Here is a 19,596-nt window from a genome sequence, read left to right as displayed (position 1 = left end):
GTGCATTTTAAGGGTAGCCATTTTGGTGTTAATTGCTACCAATATTGTTTCACAACAATGATCTAACAGCTATTTAGTTGTTCTTCTTGTTGGGAATACACTCTAATATTCATCAATGACTGTAGTTCCAACCATAGTCCAATTCATTCCGTAGTTCATATAGGTGTTGTCCAGAATGATCAAGGCTGCCACACATATGGTTTCAATTTCCCAAAAAGGTTCTTAAATCTTTCTAAAGACTCATCCTTCAGCCAACACGTTTTGTTCCCAAATAACTTTTCAAAGGCGCCAGTTCGGTCAATCTCTATCACCAAAGACATTAAATGTATACATAAACAATAGTTCCAGGCATAGGTATATCATCCCAGGTGACATCACAACCAATGGCCGTGAACACTTCCCCAAAGTCACCGACTCTTTGAGAAGTAGAGCTGTTTAGATGTGTTTAATTTTACTCTAGATATTCTATATTGATTCTTCATGTTTGGAAACATGCTCTCTCTCTCATATGAAATAGCATTGCACCAAGGATTTAAGTGGTTTGTGAAAAAGGAGATATGTGACCATGTACTATAAGGATATTACAAGTCACCTCCAAGTCCAATAACCATCAAAAGGAGCTCAGCCTCGTTCATCTATAAGGGCATGGAACTCCTTGGTGACTTGCAATATTCTTATAATATATGCTAGTGGTGTTGTGCAGTTCCTCCTAATCCATAGCATCTGCACATTGATTGGACAACGTAAACTAAGGACATGGTGTCTAGACAGGTTCCGGTCACCCACACAGGATATGTTGTCCTGTAGACCAGCTAGCTCACAGTGCCACCATAAGGCCCCCTACCCTCACCAGGGAGCGTATAGACTCTGGCAACCACTGATCTTGACAACTTGATCACTCAGGGATCATGGAAACAGTACAGAACCTTTCGCTGAGTCACTTGTGCTCACTTATTCTCAGAGAAGTGTAAAGAATACACAGTGGGACGTTTTCAAGATATTCATTAAACCAATGTTATTCTTTTATAAAATACATATGCTGCGATGAATAGTAGACAGAAACAGATAAACATGATTACAAGCACCGAAAGAGTGAACAGTAGATTTATTCCTACCATGGTAATCTAACATACTCCTATGATGTGGACCTTACTCTCTGTGTACCTAGAGGGTGTATGGGTATAGAGCCAAGAATCTCCCATAGGAATGATCCAACCCCAATACCTGATAGGGAGAGTGAAGGGCACCGTCTTGGTATTGAGTTGGATAACCCACATGACATGTCAGACCGTTGCTTGGTGATTTCTCAGCATGTAGAAACCTTCAATGTCAACAGAAGTGCCTCCTATTCCAATTTATCAGGATGGCTATTATTTATAATAAAAAGCATCCTTTGCGATGTGCACGCTACATTAGTGATGGTATGCATATGTAGATAGCACTGTCGCCCCAAGGATGAAGATAGGACAACTTTTGTACATAGTGCATAGAGAGGCCAAGTACATGATATTCAGGGCATCGTGACAATGTTGTGCGAAGCTGGATGTGTAAACAAAGTAGTTTCAGAGAAAAAAAAAATCCAACATTGTTATGTATACAAATATGTGCAAAAGTTCACAGCAGAAATGTTATTTTCTAGGACAACATGAGGAATAAACTGCTTCGCTACATGGGCCTATCTTGGGAATATAACAGTGGGTTCTTATCTCATATATAATATATGGGAGCATGCCTGCAATCGTTGTAGAAAAGCCCATTTCTAATTTTCTTATTACAGGTGAACTGTGAAGCTCTCGTTTCCTATAATGAAGAAATTACAGAGCTGCTCAATTGTGAGAAGTCATTACCGTTGCGTTCTGAGGTCATCATGCCCGCTGCCAGTGCATAATTAAAGCTGTGATATAAACAAGAAAAACAAGACCTTGCTTTGCCTTCTTCTGATATAATTTTCTAAAAAGAAAAAGTGATCAGTAGAAATGAGATATTTATGGCAGCATTTTTTTTCCACACTGCAGGTAATTACAGGAAAGATAGAAACTCTGCATCTTTCTACACAATCTGAGTCACGACATTTTTTAATCTGATTTACATTAAACAGAATATATTTTTGCAAAAATTACTGATTTACGTTAAATAGATCCGTTTCTTTTTACAAAAAATACTTTTCGTTGTGTTTAATTTCGTAGTACAGATTCCTTTCATTCTCCACGTCTGCAATGAACACGAAAGAGGAAGAGAACGCGAATATAAGTGGTTTGTGGCAAGAGTGTTGTTGTGACCATATATTATATGGAATATGATACCATCTGCTATTCATTTTATGAGTATTGTAAGCCACAGATGAGTTTAATGACCTTACAAAGGGATTTAGCTGGCCTCTGACCTCATTCTGCTATGTGGTCAGGGAACTTCTCTGTGACTTGCAATATTATCATAATTGTATAATGCAATATTCTTATAAACAAACCCCTCATGCTCCTTCACCCGGGAAGAAAGCATGACACATGAAAGTGTGCATCATTGCCGGTAAAGTGTGAAGGCAGTCTGATCTTACCACCTTAGCGAGGGTAGATAACATGATCAAAATGAACACCCAGAAATGGGGGTTGGTCAAAGTTCCATAGGTGCGGACTATAATATCAATGAATACACACATACTAACTATGAAAATAACTCATTTGGATTTTATGTTGGTACATTAAATAGACTCAGGGATTGTAAGACCCATTCACAAGGGCCTGAGTGACACAAGGGCAACTTGGTAATGTTCATGACAAGTATTGTCATTGTCCTTGGAAATGCAAGAGCCGGGTATTACTACATGCTCACTTAAATGCAAAGTGCTTATTCTTTAAGAAATATTAAGCATTCAAGTTGGTACAAATACACACAAAGCGACATGCAAATAAGCTCACACACACACAGTAATTTACTTAAATGCTCAATAGCACATACTCACACATGCACAGCCATTCAACAATCAGCACAACCCACTTCCCCATTCCTACTAGTTACCCCCAGGTGGTGGTAACATTTAGGCTCAGAGGTTTGTGCTCCTCTTACCCTCAGCTGCCAGTTGCTGGTGGTGGTAGGAGGGAGCTGTGGCCCTTGCTGCCTAACCAGCCACATGGACATAGAGCTATCCATAGTTCAAGTGATGGAAAGCCACCCATTGCCTTAGACATACAGAGGCTTGGCCTCTCCATAAAGAGTACTGGCAAGGCTGGAGGCACATGGGAGAGTAAAGGAAAGGAATCTGCCTCCCCCCACCATCTACTCACTACGGCCAGCGGCTCACAGAATAATAAAATGGAAATGGGCATTTCATTATTCTCTGTTTACCACTGTGCTTGCAGCAAGTGGGGCAATGCTCTTCTGCCCACAAAGAGAAACCCCCCTGCCCACACAGTTTGATTTACGACAGTGCTCCAGAGGCACGTGGCAGAGGTAGCACGGATGTGGGTGATCAGATGCTCTGGGGTGGGTTCTAACAAACATAACTCAAATTGCAACTGAAATTTAGACCAGAAGATGGCTTTTCTTTCTTGGGTAGTGTTTATCCTCTTTCCATCTCAGCACTTAGGGCCAGATGTAGGTAATCTCGATTTACCTTCTCCTAAATTCCGAATCATACCGATTCGGTATTTAAGAGTAGGTAAATGGGATGTAGGTAATTTCACTTTTGAAATTACCGAATCGGAATGAATCGGTAATTACCGAATCAGTATTTACCGATTCGGTAACTGCCATTGATTCCAATGGCTTTTGAGGCCCATAGGAATCAATGCCAATTACCGAATCGGTAAATACTGATTCGGTAAAATTACCAAATTTGCAAGGGGGACAGGGTGTCACTTTGACATCCTGTGGCACCCTTCAATTGTGCATGGGTGCACATGTTGCTGACATACATGCCCTTAGGGCATGCATGTCTGCAACATGGCACGTTTTTCAAAGCAAAAAAAATGCTTTTTGAAGGCTTTTCATTATTTACCACCAACTTCTAGTTGGTGGTAAATAACGAATTCTTAAACCCTTGTAGCTCTGATTACAGTGCTACCTACATGTTGGATTACAGAATCAGTAACTTTACCAATTCAATATTTTACCGAATCGGAAAAATTACAAATTCGGTAAAATTATCGATTCTGTAATTTAACATGCCCCTACATCTCAATATCCAAATACCGGTCGGAAACGGCCAAAAATCGGTATTTTCGTCCGTTTCCGACCGGTATTTGGATACCTTCATCTGGCCCTTAGTACTTAATTTATAAAGGAATAAGTGCAGGGGCCCACATTTTTGCAGAGAAACCAGCGGACAGTGATGTTGGGGTGCTGATTTGAAGTCTACACTCTCTTGTTTTCACCTCATACCTCTTTAATCCACCACCAGACAATCCCTATCTCTTTATTTGACTCTTGCATCTTCTTCTTTCTCCTTGCTTTCTGCCTCTGTCACTTTTTCTTCCTTATTTTTTCCCCATTTTGTGTTTTTTTCTCTCTTTTGCTCTGTATCAAAGTTTGTTGAGGAAATACAAGTGCCTGTCTTCAAAAACAAGAGTTGATGGACCCCACCTGAAACCACCAGCACAAATTAAGCACCATTCCACCTATCCTGTTAATCCACAAAGGATTGCAAAGCCAGCGGAATGAGGGGCCTTTTACCAGGAACATGTCCTATTGGAACTATATGCTGGTGTGACCTACATGTATCTCTCTACTTGATTTGCCCATTTCGCCCTACAAAGCTCAAGCTGTTGCTAAAAATACAGTATATCCTTGAAGGTACATCTTCTAAAAGACATCAATCCGCCTCTAGTGACAAATGTCCTATTATCCTGCATTCTCACACTTCTTCCTATAAACTTCCCACCCAAATGTGTGGCGAAACAAAATGTACGAGAGAGTATGGGACTCAAATTCCCACTATATAAAATTTCAAAGGAAGTTTTGCAATATTTAGTCGAGGGAACTGTACCAAATTCATTGCGGTGTCTTGAGTGGATCTCATATAAAGCCTGCAAATCAGTGGCAGCTGGTAGGGAATGGGGATGAGGCAGAAGGGGAGCTGAAAATGTTGGGCCCGATTCACAGAATAAACTTAACACTAAATCCTAAACCTACTACTATTTGGTATTCACAGAATGCACTTACTACTTTCGGAATTCACAGAGTGAACTTACTACTTTCGGTATTCACAGAATGAACTTACTACTTTCGGTATTCACAGAATAGATTTAAGACTACTAACTTTACGTCCGCACTTGGGCCGGTAATTCCGGCCTGGAGGCGGAGTTTCTGGCCTGGAGGCGGAGCTTCCGGCTTGGGGGCAGAGCTTGCGGCCCGGAGGCGGAGCTTCCGGCCCAGAGGTGGAGATTTCAGCCATGGCTAAATCCCCACCTCCGAGCCAGAAGCTCCGCCTCCAAGCCGCAAGCTCGGCCTCCAGGACAGAAGCTCCGCCTCTGTCCTGTACCATTTAATTTACAGGCCCTGGGTACATGTTGTAGCAATTTACTATGGACTTATTAGTTAAATGTGATAATTGGGTTTAAACCAACTTTAGTATGTTTAAAGAGAATGCATTAGCACTTTGTGCACTTTCCTACTGCTAACCAGTTCTAGAGTCATAAAGACAACAAAAAAAATTCAGCAAAATATCAGGAGAGAAGGCAAAACGTTTGGGGGACTACCGCCCAAGTCTTTCAGGTCTAATAGTGTACGAGCAGGAAAAAGGAGCGCAGTTCAGTATGTTTCTTTTTCGAAGAGACCTAGGGGCAGATGTATCAAACGTTTTTTTTTGTCGCAAACGCTGCGATTCGCAAAATAGCAGCGTTTGCGACAAAAAAATCAGAAAATGCGATGCATCATCGGAATCGCATCACAAACTTAAGGAATCGCAAAATTTGCGATTCATTAATTTTGCGTCAGCATTTAAGGAATCGCAAATTGCGATTCCTTAAATGCTATGTATGAAGCATTCAGGTTTTGCAAATTTACACTAAGAAATCGCAAATTACCACCAACTTGTAGTTGGTGGTAATTTGTGAATTCTTTTACAAATGCACTTTTTGGCATTTGTAAAGGTGCCATGTGGCGCTCATACATGCCCTTAGGGTCTGTATGTACGCCATATGCGCACACATGTAAATTTCAAGGGTGCAAATTGAGAATAACTTCCCATTCCTTCCTAAGGGCCTCCTGGCCCATAGAAATGTATGGAAAATTATTCCTTAATTGCGATTAGCAATTTGCTAATCGCAATTAAGGAATTTTAAGAAATCGCTAAAAAAATAGCGAATTTTTACATACATACCATTTTGCACTTCTCAAATAGCAGTTCTCAAAAAATCGCTATTTGAGAATTGCAAATAGGTATATTGATACATCTGCCCCCTAGTTGTTATAACGAGTCCTGGGATCCAGTCTTGTGGAAATAAATATTGTATTGGAGTGCAAGGAGCTAGAATACCAACCTCTTCAACGTTTTTGATGTGCATTTTTTACATGAATTAGGAGGAAGTAGAGGGTCACTTGCCTTTTATTGGGACTGATTTTGACCTCCTGGCTTCGATCACCAGTGATGAGACCATTGGTGAGATGGGTGTAGGCCATGTATGTCATTTTTACCTCGTTAACATTTTTATGGCCCAAGATAGGAACATATTAAGTCAGGAGATCAAGATAGTTGTTGGGTTGCTAACATAGTGAAGTTTTATTGATTTTGAGCAAGTTCGGGTTTGATCCTGTTTACCCATACTCAGAATAAATGGGAGAAGATTTTGAAGATGAACCACAGAAAGTTAAGTAGAGATTTGGGCCAGGTTCAGGTGTCATTGATGACACTGACATGAATAGAAGGCTTGTTGCCTTCATCATTCTAAATACACTTCCTGGGCCTTCTGCATTGGTTGAAGGATTTTTAACTTCAGGTGTGCTTAACATGTAATACAGTTAATTGGGTGGCTCAGAAGGAACTCATTTGATGGTTGAATAACATGTAGGTGTAAAATGTTCAATTTTTGGAAATGGATTTGATCATAGAGCCCATTGCAAGTGTCAGCTGTTGGTAAAACTGGAGTGCAGAAGTGCCCATTGGTGGTAAGCAGTTGGAGGTCAAGAAGAATCTCTTTTTGTGAATTGTCTGGAGCTTTGGTCAGGATCCAAAGAGTTATGCCATTTTTCTTTGGAAATGAATCATACTCTCCAGACCTGTGGGACATGGCAGCAGAATGGCTGTTCTGTCATTTAGGAGACTTGAGTGACTGGACGCAAGCATCTGTTATTTCTAAGGACAGAAGAGCTATGAAACTGTTTCGAGTGGATCTATTTCCATCCTGTCTAAATTTCCATTTACTGAAATTTAAGCTGGTGGTCGGATTGCAGAATCAGGAAAAGATACTTCCGTACATTATTGTACAGTTCTCCAGACAATTCATAAAGAAGGATTTCTTTATGAATTGTCTGGAGCTTTGCTCAGGATCCTGTTGGTGAACAGAGAAGCAGTGAAACTTTTTGAATGGTACTCTTTTCATCCTGACTAAAACTCCATTTACTGAAATGTAAGATGGAGGCCACGTCACAGAATAAGGAACAGATACTTCCATACATTATTTGACAGGCCTGTGTTTGTTTGTGTTGACACTTTGTAATTTGGAATATCATTATAATGTGCTGCTGGGGGTACGTTATCCCATACATTACTATTGTCAAAGAAACATTGGCTGTGGAATGTGGATTCAACCTTTCAAGATGCAGATTGACTAAGTGGGAATAGTTTGGATGAGTTAAAAGATACAAATGATCTTGATGTATTCCTGGCTGAAAATGGGTGGTGACTTCGACACAAAAAGTGTGAATCTGAGATTAGGTTGTGCTTGCCGGGTACTGAACTCTTACGGTACAGTCAAGATTTAAGATGAGAATCACACAAGGTTTTGGTGTATTGTGGCACAAAACACGCATATTTTCTTTAAAGTAGTTCACATTTCCCATTAGGACTGTTGACTCCACAGTCATGCATTTAGGGGTTTGTTTTGATCCGTTTATATCAAGGTATCCCCTTTCTAGGGAAGTAGGTAGAGTCAGTTCCATTGAAGGTCCCTATGTCCATTCTCTGAGAGCTTTTGGATCGATAATGAGGAGGGCCGTGACTTGGAGTGTATCCCTTAGCTGTTGGATGTCACTTCTCATTCATTTGCAATGAAGACGGGCTCTGTGAGTTCCCATCCTTCCATATCTCCAGTTCTTAATTTGCTCCTCACCTTCTCTCTTGACACCAATCTTGCCTGATAGTTCCTATACAGCCAAAGCATCAACATATTGTGAAGAGCGTGGCTATACTTGCAGGCTGGGCCTTTGGGTCTTAAACTGCAGAGCAACTCCATCGTATGGTTATCTTTAAACATTTGCTCTTTAAACCGGAACTCTCCTTAATATCAACTTTTTTTTAAAGAACATCTACCAGATTTTTTGATTTGTTTTCTTCAGTCCCATACCAAAAGCAGGTACCTTATGGGCAGCCTTTAGAAGCGAAAGTTAGACACAAACCACACTTGTGTGGGAGGTAGCAGCAAAGTTCATGTCAATGGTGTGTTTACCAAGATTGTGCCTGAAATTAAAACATCACCTACCAAATTGGACCTCATTAGACAGTTAGAGCACGATTGTGCTCTTTTATTTGTAGGGGTGCGTTATAATCATGATGAACCTACATGTATTCTTTTATTGTATCAACATGTGACAGTAAAATGTGTACTATAATAATATGGAAAGTGATGTGTTAGGTACATTTTCACATAAACATGAAGAAATTAAAGTTGCAATACATGTGTGTTTAGCTGAAAACATGCAGAATTTGTGTGTGGTGCTCACAATTATATATGTATTTGATGTGCTCATGTAGCATGTTGACTTAGAAATGCTCAGTAAAAGAGTTCATTTATATGTAGTTTCATGAGGCCTGTGTGCTATTCTCTTATATTGGCTGATTTCTGTAGGGCTCTCTCCCTGGAAGCTCTCATATTAGGTTTAAAAAGTTGAATTTCATGTGCATGTTGGATTTGTTCTTTTCTCACGTTTCTGTTGCAGGTGGAGAAGATCATCTTTGTTAGTTAGAATAACGTTTTTGTTTAGTAGTTAGGCTTAGTGTAGAGAGGATACATTTGTTCTTGGAGTACTGATAATGTGAGACAGTGTTCTTTCTCACTGGAGAAGGACTGGGAATCAAGGTCATTGAGCCAGGAGCTGGGAGTATAGAAACTGAGCTATGAGGAGTTGCTCAGCGGGATGAGGAGATCGGATGATGAGCAATGAGGGTGTCTTATGCGATCATGCGATCATTCAATACAAAGGTACCCAACCGTGCTTGAATTGCAGTCACTGCAATAGTATCATCAAAGGGAACATTATCAGACATCCTATGAAAGGCAACGCCATCAAGCTTCAAGTTAACGCCTCATGTGACACCTCGAACTTGATTTATGCCTTAAAATGCCCATGTGGTAAATTATATGTCGGCAAGACAGAACGGAAAATCAAAACACGCTTAAATGAGCATAAGTCTAACATACGTTTGAAATATGAGAAATCTAATGTTGCTATGCACTTTGTTGAAGCTCGTCATACCATCGCACAACTCCAATACATTGTCCTAGAAACAGTAGTCAAGAAAGAAGGCATCGACATCCGCAAATTTCTCCTCAAAAGGGAACTTGAATGGATATATCGTCTCCAGACACTAAAACCTTATGGTCTCAATGATCGCATTGAGTATAGTTGTTACCTTTGAATCATTTATATTTAATGCACTTTATTGTATTTTATCTGATATGCATTGTTCTTTCCTGCTTCCCCCTATACTTTCTGTTTACCTTTTGCTGTACCGTTCCAAGATGGCCCCCATGTAATACCTTTGTCTTCCCTTCACCCAGTCCGTTTTCCACCTCCATGTCTACCCGTTAGCTTTTTAGTTCTCCCACGACCACAAACCGCTTAGGCGCACAGCTTATCCAGTTCCGGAGTAGTGAGCCTCACTACCCGCATTCAGAAGTAAGTTAGAGCAAGCGTTGCACGCGCTGGCGGCACCCCGAACCCACACCTGCACTTCCTTTTAACCTCGTCACGCGCTGACGCTACCCCGTCCTGTTCACCCCCCACTTTCCTTCACCAATTCCCAGCGTCTTCTGGTTTTCACCATTGATCGGCACTTAATAATTATCATTAACACTCATGACCCATTACTCCCATCCTCACGGCATCTTGTCTCCCTTTCAGCGCTCCTTGACAAAGGGCTACCCGCCCGAAATGCATCGGAGGTGTTCCCCTTTAATTTTTGCTATTTGAACTCATTACATCAACGTCAACATGATTGATATGACAACAATATCAATGAACTGATTACTATGAACTGTGAATAAATATCCACAACTTGATACAACGTTTTGAATCATTGATTGAACTTTACCGGAGTGCCTCACCTGGGGATGTATTTGCATCACGATGCATAAACTACTAACCACATGAGATTCGTGTTTTGACGGAAACACGACCCACGAGTGCACACGAATACGTGTTAATTTCCTTTACCTTCCTCAAGGAACCGATACTAACCTGCAGTGCCCCTCCAAATACCTATTTCAAGATGGTGAAAAGTGTCACTCAGACTGACCACCTAGGAGGTGTCAGTGTTTCTTTTTGTAGGATGTAGATAAGGTCTTATCAGTGCTGGCAAACTGAGAGACTTACTGGGGCACCGTCACAGCATTGAGTACAAGCAGACAAACCATTACTACAAGCAGGTCACTTGGCCCGCCGGTCCCCCGAGGGTGTCCAAATATCGAGTTATAGGTACTAATGACCTTACTCAAATAAGAAGAAGGGTGAGTTACTTACCTACCCTAAGAGAGTGCTTCAGATTAGCACTCACTATATAGGTCCTGAAGAAAGCCCCCTGACCCTATGGGCGAGTAATGTCATGTCAACCTCACACATGGACAAGAAGGTGCTATAGAACAGTGACTTTTCTATATGCGCACTGCCACAGTTTTTAACCTTGCTGCCTCTCCTACCGAATAAAATTGCTGTTGGGAAGGAATAGGAAGCAATTTTAATTCACCTCACTTATTGTTATCTTTTGTCACTACTGTTATCACCAGTTGATCTACCTCCAGGTGGAGGAAAGCATTTTGTCAAAAAGACCCAATGATGATGCTTTCACGTTTTTAGATAAGCGGAGAATCAAGATATACCGCTTTACCATCTTTGTACCTGAATGAGGGTTTTTAAGTTGGTCAATACTCCTGACCCTGGTAATACAGGTACAAGTGATCCATTCTCAACTTGATTACTTAAACTTAGAGACTTGACAATTTGAATTTAAAATGACTGAATTAAAAGTTTGGTGTTATCCAGGGCAGCATCTTATGTTAAGGCGTTTGAGATAACACGCTGAATGTTTCATCCAGAACACGATTTTTCATTATTGGCAACAAAATAACCCTCATATTGGTTTTTCATCGTTCATTTTCAAATAATAAAGATGTGGTTCTGGGGAAATGCTTGAAGGAATAGGCGAGGAAGGCTACAGAGCACACATCATGTGAGTTGAGGGTCACAGCTCCTCTTTCCTTAGAGGCAGGAGGGCCATCACAGAGAGGGAGGGGTTAGATCTTGAATATCAATGATGAGGCTGCTAATGGCTGTAACCAGGAGATGGCGCCAGATGCTGGAGCGGCCATGTTTTCTTTTACCCCCCAGGGCATGTTTTTAAAACTTCAAAACGGGCACTTCTAGCTGGCAGGAGTGAGGGAAAGTAAGACCGTTAATAGGGGGTGTCTGCTAAATTAAGCGGTACAAAAGGGGGTGGTGATGGACGGAGCATCTGAATCAATCAAAACTGACACCCAGTCAAAAGATCTGGGTTTAATCCATCACAGTTCTTTAGCCCACTCTGCCACCCCAGTTCAGACATGATTAAACCCAGATCTTTTGACTGGGTGTGAGTGCTTGATTGATTCAGATGCTCCGTCCATCACGACCCCCTTTTGTACCGCTTTTGGCCGCCTTAAGTGTGGCAGGGTATGCTCAGATGTGAGTCCCTTGCTCACTTTGCCACTGGATTCAAGCAAGCCGGGCTGAAGACGGCTGGAATGCCAGAAACCGGTCCTCTGAAGCTTGTTTCCGGTCCAGGGAAGATATGGCTTGGCAGTTTGGGCTGGACTGTTCCCATGAGGCACAGGGTCAGACTGATTTGCATATAGCCATGTCTGAACTGGGGTAGCAGAGTGGGCTAAAGAACGGTGATGGATTAAACCCAGATCTTTTGACTGGGTGTGAGTGTTTGATTGATTCAGAAGCTCCGTCCATCACCACCCCCTTTTGTACCGCTTTTCTGCTAAATTAAGGCCACTGTAAATTTTAAGGACACTCTACGCTGCTGCTTTACTACGCTACCACACATGACACAAGAGTGCACCAGTTTGTAGTAAATATCCTAAAATGGCGTTGCTGGTAGGGACAGTGCCTCATTCCTCAAAATATAATTTTGCTTAGAGCTCTTTCTTTGCACCGCGGTTGACGTGTAAGGGGGTCTGTGGACTAATCACATTTTCAGCAACATTGCCTGACGCCAGCTGAGTGTGCAGTATTTCAAATGCGAAAAGGCGTTGGATTTGCATTTTCTTCGCATCTGTGTCTTCGCATAAAATGCAGATGCTGCAGAAGAAACGCATAATGGCGCTAAAAGTAGTGACCCTAGTGCCGTCCCTCCCAGGCAAGAACTCACCATGTCATACTATGTCACTTTTTCAGTAATTTCTGAATCAAAATAAAATGCAGAGACTATGTAAAAGACGAGTAATAAAAAAAGGTTGGGTGCGGTGCGGGGGCTGGAGGGTATTGCTCACCTTGAGTATTTATTCATGCTGGAAGTCTATCGAGGTTTAGTTTTGGGGTTCACAGCCGAAAAGGGGGTGATGTCTTCTGCACTTTTACCGTTCCTTTTTTCGTATTTGGGTGAAGTTCTCAATTTCTTGAGGTTTTCTGCTCTACTTTGCATAACTCAAGTGCTCTGTGTGGTTGATAATCGTGTTTTTCTTCCCAACGGGCTGTGGAAAATCTGCCTTTCCCATGGCTGCAGCACACAGGGGATTTGATTGTGCTTCTGTGTGATATCGAAGTTGTGCACGACTTTCAGGCCCTCCTGCTGTCGAACACCTTCCTCCCTTTACATACACGAGCCCTACACAGCAGTCAGAGCAGAACACACTGAATGTGAAAACAAATACATGGGAACATTATTAATTACATTCATTATGGTTCATCACAAATGCTGGCATTATCTATAGAGGGGGCAGAATTCCCGCATGGACTTCCACACGAGAGGCCTACTCTTTCCACTGCCGGATTTCGCAGGTGCGGGAACACCCTTCCCGGTTTGACCAAAACCGCTTTAGGCTTTGGCGGCAACAGCAGCCAGGCCTCATATGCCCCGCTGACATTTTTCTCTGGCAAGTGCAGGGCTTTAAGTGGAATGTAAAAACTGGGGGGTCTCTCCATGGGGCGTGACCGATGAGGGCGTGGCTTATAAAAACAAAAGCTAAAAATCTATGCATTGCATAGTGTGTCGCCAGACTGGTATTTTAATGCTTCTGTCATTGCATCCAGATATATAATACAACAAGTAACAATACACTTACAAGCCAGGACTATTGGCTTTGTCAATCGTTGTTAGTTACCCAGAACTTTGGCTTCGTTGTATAGAACATTGAAAATGCTTCAGTTTTGAAATGATGAGACTGGAAGAACTATAACGAGTCTCTTTGAAGTTACCACAAAGGCAGTGAAGGGTGGCCCGGCTTTAGAGTTAAAAAAAAAAATCACCCTGAGGGTAAAAGCAAAAATGGAGAGCATGATAGAAACCCGTCTCAGAATTTTCTTTTTAGAACTGTCAGTGCTGAGCACTGGCAGGAACCAGCCTTACTAAAGCCCTGGGCAATACTTCCTCCTGCCAGGGCCTTTCTGTACCTACCCTCACAAGCCCCTCCCTCCACCTCTGCCTGAACAGTATCCCCCTCAGTGCTTAATGTGAAAACTGATGACGCTCACATGAGCGAAGGAAATTGGTAAATGTAATTCCTGACATTTGATTTACGTGTGTTGTGCGAATGAAATAAGATTTGCACTGCCTACCGCTTGATGCTGATACTTGTACCAAGAGCAGCGCATACTAAACGACTTCAGGTTTAGGAAGCGCGCCGATTTTACAAAGACTGCGCCAATTGATTTTAATAATTAGCACTGTGTAAATTTGTATTTTTGTTTTTAAAAAAACCCTCTCACCTCTGTGACATTTCTCACTCCTGCAGCCCCGGTCCACCGCAAGCGCTAGGCTTGATTGAGTGGAGGGCGCAGGGAGGCACCTTCTTCCGGCTTCCCAGCCGAGGCAGGCACCGATTGGCCGAGCGGGTAGAGGCGGAGCTGATGAAGAGCCCGTCCTCTACTTAAACCCATAGAACCCTGCACTCTACCTGATGACGCTCACACGAGCGAAGGAAATTGGTAAATGTAATTCCTGACATTTGATTTACGTGTGTTGTGCGAATTAAATAAGATTTGCACTGCCTACCGCTTGATGCTGATACTTGTACCAAGAGCAGCGCATACTAAACGACTTCAGGTTTAGGAAGCGCGCCGATTTTACAAACACTGCGCCGATTGATTTTAATAATTAGCACTGTGTAAATTTGTATTTTTGTTTTTAAAAAAACCCTCTCACCTCTGTGACATTTCTCACTCCTGCAGCCCCGGTCCACCGCAAGCGCTAGGCTTGATTGAGTGGAGGGCGCAGGGAGGCACCTTCTTCCGGCTTCCCAGCCGAGGCAGGCACCGATTGGCCGAGCGGGTAGAGGCGGAGCTGATGAAGAGCCCGTCCTCTACTTAAACCTGATGCCACCTATGACGTGCAGCGTCCGCGCCAAAGCCGCGCCGAAGACCCGCCAAAGACCAGCCCGTCTGTGCCCGTCCGTGACAGTACTGGGCATGGGGCACAAACCTATGCTCGATCTAAGCCGCATAATAGAGGTATGACTTCAGAGCACCTCAAATCCTTGCGCCCCAAACTTCACAAAGATTGCGCTGTACTACTGCCTACGCTTACTGGATGCCCCCCATGCGATAATTGCAGTTTTTCTCTCACCAATCTTCAGCCCTATCCTGATCCCCAACTCAGTAACCCAAAATGTAAACAACACATAAAATCTGATAACCAAGAATTCTCTTTTTGCAGCGTAAACTGCAGATCTCTGCCACAACATAAGTTAGATATATTTAACTTTCTACTCGACTACAAACCCAGCGCCCTCTTTCTAACTGAAACATGGCTGCACGAAAGCTCTGGCCCTGACATAGCAACTGCTCTCCCCCCCGATTATGCCGTGTTGGTCAAACTGGCGGAGGAATTGCTATCATTTTCAATAGGAAAATTACCTGCACATTAGAATCCGCCCACATCCCTGACTGTGAAGCTGCTTTTTTTAAAATGACCCTTAACCACAACTTCACGGCCTCTGGCATCTTAACATATAGACCTCCGGGGAACGCCAGCACATGGGCCTCAAACCTGGCTAACTTCATTACACCTTTCTATCTCGCCTCAAAAAATTTCTCTCTCCTAGGAGACTTAAATATGCATTTCGATGACCCCACTAATACGGCCTGCACTAACTTATTGGACGATCTAACAGCTCTGAACATATCTCTACTTAACTCGGGGCCCACTCACAAGGCAGGGCATCTGTTAGATCCCATCTTTTCAAACATTCCTGAACTGAAGTGGACAAACACGTCTCCAATTTGCTGGTCAGACCACCATCTTATCTATTTCAGCCTTAAATTACCCACACCTAAAGCTAATAACGCCTGGCCTGTCTCCATCTTCAGAAACTGGAAACAGCTTGATATTGGTTACCTCAACAGAACTCTTGCCAATAATCCTCCAGCCCCAGCCTCTGACATAGAAAGCATTGCTCTAGCCACACATTCATGGCTGGAAAGTGCCGTCAACAGCTGCCTCCCACCAACCAGAGTTAAAAATAACACCCACCGCCCCCCAGCCCCCTGGTTTACTGAGCCTTTGAAAATGGAAAAGTCTAAATGCAAAGCCCTTGAAAGAAAGTGGCGAAAAGACTACGCCCACGAAAACAAAGTAACATACCACAAAGCCAGAAACGAACACCACTCAGCCTGCAAAAGAGCCCGAGCACTTTATGTGGCAAACACCATAAACTCGGCGCATAATAGGGCGAAAATGCTCTTCAATACAGTCAAAGACCTCGCAGGGGAAAAAACTACTGCATCGGCCCAGCCGCTGAATAAAAAACAATGCCAAGACCTCGCCTCCTTCTTTTGTGAGAAAATTGAAACAATCATCTCAGGTATAAAAAGCAACCTCCCTACTCATAACCCTGAAGATGACACCCCCCCTAGTTTGAGTGTCATTAACACTCTTGAACACTGGCCTGCCATCACCCTGGAATCACTCAAATCCATTTTTAGAACCGTCAAATCAGGCTCCCCTCGTGATCCAATACCTGCCTCTGTTCTTAAGCAAATGGACATTCCCTCTCTGACTATCATCACTGACACTTTAAACTCCTCACTGAGCTTTCCACAGTTCCCTCACTCTGGAAACACGCCATGGTCAGCCCACTCCTAAAAAAACCGACAGCTATCCCTGAACTTTTAGCAAATTATCGGCCCATCTCTCTTCTCCCAATTTTTTCAAAACTACTGGAACGACACGTTCACACTACCCTCACTCTTTTCACTGAAGAGAACTCTCTCCTTCACTCATCACAGTCCGGCTTCAGAGCGGGTTTCTCTACGGAAACAGCCTTACTAGGAGTTACCGAAAACATCAGAAAACTCCTAGACGACGGCCAGACAGTCGCACTCATTTTGTTAGATTTGAGTGCGGCCTTCGATACCATCTTCCACTCCAAACTTCTGGCCACCCTAGAGAGAATCAGTATTCGTGGTGATGCACTTAAATGGATTGAGTCTTTCCTGTCACACAGAACTTTCCAAATCACATCCTCTATACCTTGCTCAGAGTCAGTAAATGCCCCTCATGGAGTACCACAGGGCTCTATCTTGAGCCCTTTGTTCTTCAATCTATACCTCAGAACCCTGGCTGACCTAGCTGATAAATCAGGACTAACTCTAATGACATACGCCGATGACTCCCAAATCATCTTCTCCCTATCAGAGTCAAGCCCAATGGCCCCATCTTGTCTCAAACAAGGTCTCCAAAATATCTTCAGCTGGATGTCAACTAACCAGCTGAAGTTAAATGGAGACAAGACCGAGGTCCTTCTTCTGGGAAAAAACAAAGACCTTTGGAATCCATCTCACTGGCCTTCCGAACTCGGCTCCATCCCTACTCCGGCCACACATGTGAGAAATCTTGGTGTTATCATTGATAACACCCTCTCAATGAAACAACAGGCAAACAAAGTGGTCGGCCTTTGTTTCACTATCATGAAATGGTTGAGAAAGATCCTATGGATGCTGCCCCTTGCCACCCAGAAGACCGTAGTCAATGCACTCATAACATCTCGGCTTGACTACGGCAACATCCTTTACTTGGGCTCCAACCAAGCCGTCACCAAACGCCTGCAACTTTCCCAGAATGCGGCTGCAAGACTGCTCTGCAACATCCCTAAAAAATCTAGTGTGTCTAAACATCTGATTGACCTTCATTGGCTCAGGGTGGAAAACCGCATTAGGTTCAAAGCCCTGAGCTACATGTTCAAGATCAAATCTGGCACCGCACCAAAGTATTTACAATCTCTTGCAATCCAGCTAGAGAACTGCGCTCCCAGACCTCGGCATTATTTTCAACCCCGAGATTCAAACTAGCGGGAATGGGAGGGAGATCATTCTCTGTACTAGGGCCCACTCTTTGGAACAAGCTCCCGCTTCACATTCGCAAGGAAGACAACTATGCCAGATTTAGAAAGAACCTGAAGACCTGGCTCTTCCAGAAATAAATCCTTTCATTTATCAATTTCCTCCTACTTTTGTCCGATTTGTCATCGGCGCCGGGAAACCCTTCTTGGGTAGCTGTGCGCCATACAAATATAATAAATAAATAAATAAATAAAACAAATAAGTGCCAGGGCCCGCGTCAGGAAGCCATTGCTGTTTGCTCCACCAATTGCTCCTGGTAGCGCTGTTAAAGAAAGTCATTACACAACTATTACCATCACACTGCTACAAGTGTGACAATTCATATTATTTCAGGCCCCCAAAGCTAAAAGAATGGCTTGGACACAGGTATCAGTTGTTTTTAATGTATAATAATGTAATAAACACCTGGTGTTCGGCTCATCTCTAAATTACACAAGCAGTGCCACCATGTGGCCACTGTCATAAGTGCAAGTGCTGACAATTAACTGCTGGTGTCAAGCACCGGAAACCACTGGGTCAAATTAAGCACTGCATTCACCACATGTTCAGAGCAGGTGGTAAATGGGAGTGGTAAACCCCATGGAATTGGAAATTCCATGGGCCCGATTCACAAAGGGCCTCCACACTAGTGGTGAAGGCCCGCACATGTGGTGGGAACTCCGCAATGAGAAACTGCAGTGCGGAGGTGCAGCCACGACGAGGGGCCTCTGCCACCACCGCGGGGCCTCTGCCACGAGCGGGGAGCCCCATTGTGAATCGGGCCCTATATGTGTGGTTTTAAACTCAGTACAGCCAGGTCGGCAGTAATTCCCTATACCTACCGGTTCAGCTCATTAATTCTTAGTACCGGCAGGGTGATACCCCAAGGCACTAGTAATTATGTGTGCGGAGTTCGCATCCCACCAATACGGTGCAACTTGTAATGATGGCCTTAGTGAGCTCAAAACTCACTTCTGAAACATCTGCTGATCTACAAGTCACAAGCTTGAACACAGTAAGGCCCACTCAGTCAGCCTTTCATTGTTTCAAGGATGGTAATCAATGAGCAGGATTAAGTTTGGAAACAGTAACACCGGTTATTAGGAGCAACAAGAATGGGAGAAATGAGGTATGAAGTGCTACATCCACTACAATGATATGCACTTACAACAAATACTACCCATGGCATCATACTGCCCGTGAGAAAACACGCAATATATTTTCCTAAAGGAGGAGCTATACAAACAAATGAACATAAATTGCTTAATTAAAGGTTGAAAGGAGCAGCAGCGAAAAGAGACACGCCCTTCGTGCACTGCCTACATTTGAGCTTTTCTGCAAAAAGATCTGTTTTTGTATCTCATAGAATAATTCATTATTTTATGGTACACTGTCCCTAACATTATTACTGCATACTTTTTATTTCAATGTGCAAAATGGCGGAATACGGGGAAGGAAATATAATAAACAGGAATGAACTCTTAGGTTACCTTGCTAAAATATTTACTTTAGCCCATGCCCTGAAGGTCAATGTATAGAATGCTTAGAGGTTGTAAATACAATCAGCATTTTAGAAATTCTGTGGAAAGCCGGGAGAGGGTACCTAATGAACATAAGAATAAATCCACCTTGCCCTCCACATTCTTG

This window comes from Lissotriton vulgaris, chromosome 8 (assembly GCF_964263255.1).
Source record: "Lissotriton vulgaris chromosome 8, aLisVul1.2, whole genome shotgun sequence".
Lineage (NCBI taxonomy): Eukaryota > Metazoa > Chordata > Amphibia > Caudata > Salamandridae > Lissotriton > Lissotriton vulgaris.
Note: the sequence above shows the minus strand (reverse complement) of the source record.